Consider the following 2,428-nt stretch of genomic DNA (forward strand, 5'->3'; position numbering starts at 1 on the left):
TATATATATATATATATATATTCTGTCTATATAGCTTGTTTTTCTGTTTTTAACTAATTTTTGATTAGTTCAAGCTATATTTCTTTCAAATAAACAGATTATTATTACACGTTTAAATTTTTTTATTTCGGAAACTAAGCTGTTTAAGACACATGTTTATATGGATATTTTTACTTGAAATAAACCAAAGAATCGCTCTGTTGAATATGGCAACATACTTAAGTAAAACTCTGTATATAGGGTCCCGAGTCGAAAATGTTAGCGAGGGGGTGCAACGAGAGTGGTAGAGATCTCCGACCTCCTCCACAGAATATACGACAAAATGCAACTTACTCTGAAAAGTTCCTGAAATCTCTGTGACAATTTCGCGGCTCAACATTTTGAGCTGCCGATGACAATTTATGTTGCCGTCATAGCACTAAGTCTCCGATGAAATTTTGATCATGTATTCGCAAATTATAATAGCCTGTTTCTGATATACTTGCTTGTTTCTGATACGCTTGCTCTAAATTCTCGACGACCCAATTATGCAAAGACTGCAACGCTTCTATGTTATGCGATTCGACCATTCGCGCACATTACGAGATTCATCACGGTAATGGAATCGGCGGCGCAACGAATGAGCAGGTTCTAGGTCGCGGCCCGAAATTTAAAAATGCGGGGGATGTGCCAATGGACGAATGATAGGCGGTATTGTAAGCGAAGCGAAAGTCATATAAGTGCGCATCTCACTCGCGATGGATGCGATTTATCATGGTTTTCAATATTCTATTGACTCTCTTCACCGGATTAGCTTGGGGGTGGTAGGACGGCACCGTAATGTGCACGTTGTCGTTTTCTTGCGCGAAAACTTGCAAAGTTTTATTCACAAATTCCGTGTCGTTATCTGTTAAAAGAAATCTTGGAGTGCCCCACCGCGAGAGAATCAAGTCTTTGAGTGCTTTTTTAATGCTTTTTCTGTTCGCGGCTCGTAATGCACAGCACTCGACTCATTTAATAAATAAATTGTAGATTACCAAGATATACGCGAATCCAGCCTTACTTTGTGGCAACGGTCCCATCACATCCGCGGCAACCACCATCCACGGAGCCTCAATAACTCGATGTCCTATTAATTCCGCAGGAGCCGCCTGTTTCACTTTCATACGTTGACACGTATCTGATTTTTTAATATAATCTCGAAACATGTTAGATCAGTAATACGCGACTGTCAAGTGATAGTGTGTCTTTTCAATACCTAAATGTCCGGACTGCGGGTTATCATGCGTTTCTCGTAAAGCCTCCCCCCTCAATTCGCGCGGTAATACTAGCTTTCAACAATCTAAATCATCTACAACCGCAGACGACACGGCGCAATGTTTTAAATGATATAACTGGCCCACTATTCTCCATCCGGAGAACGCATTAAAAAATTTTTGGAGACCTTCGGAGGTCTCCGAGAGACCTCACGAAGACGACGGCTATACCATGGGTCCTTTGTGTCTTCAAAAATTTTTTAGCAGCGGCTAAAAACGTATCGACAGCCTCTAATTGAATCTCGGCGTCACCCTCAAACATCCGCGATAACGAGTCTGGTGCAAGGCCCCCTTTCGATGCAAGCTCTTATAGTCGTACTCTAGAAGCTCGAGAGCCCACCTCGCCAATCTACCGGTAGGATTTCTCAAATTGTGAAGCCAATGCAACTCCTATGGTCTGTAAGCACCGTGAACCGATAACCCTCCAGATATAGTCGGAATTTTTGTATCGCCCACACGACAGCCAAACATTCTTATTTCATGACATATTTCTTCTCGACATTCGATAACGCTGAGCATGATAAGGTCGGAGCCAAGGTCAAGCGCGCGCGAATCTCTTCGAAAGCCTGATGTTGTTCGTCGCCCCACTCCCAACGCTGATTCTTTTTCAATAGTCTCGTGAGTGGCTCGCTATTCGTTGCAAATCGCGGAATAAACCGACGATATCAGGAGGACATGCCAAGGAATAGACGTAATTGTTTAAGATTACGCGAGATACTCAAGAATTGGCTGCGCCTTCTCGGGGTCGACTGGTAAGCCGCTCCGCTGCACAACGAATCCCAGATACCGCATCTGCGAATGACAGAATTCACACTTGTCAGGATTGATAGTGAGACCCGCTCTCATAATTTTATTTAAAATACGCTCGAGCCACTCAGATATTCTTCAAAGATCTTACAATTACTACTCATATATCGTAGAGTTAAATGAATTATTGCATCGTGTTCAGCGACCAAAAAGTATACAGTATCACTTTTAAAATCCAGATTAAGCCATTTTTGCATCAAATCAAACATGTAAAGGGTATTTTTTTAAGCCCGATAGAACTTGAAATTGTAAAAAATAAAACAAAAAATTAAATTTTAATAAAAAAATTTTTTTTTATTTCTTTCAGTATACACTGGCAAATCATT

The sequence above is a fragment of the Trachymyrmex septentrionalis genome, unplaced genomic scaffold (genome assembly GCF_001594115.1).
Source record: "Trachymyrmex septentrionalis isolate Tsep2-gDNA-1 unplaced genomic scaffold, Tsep1.0 scaffold65, whole genome shotgun sequence".
Classification (NCBI taxonomy): Eukaryota; Metazoa; Arthropoda; class Insecta; order Hymenoptera; family Formicidae; genus Trachymyrmex; species Trachymyrmex septentrionalis.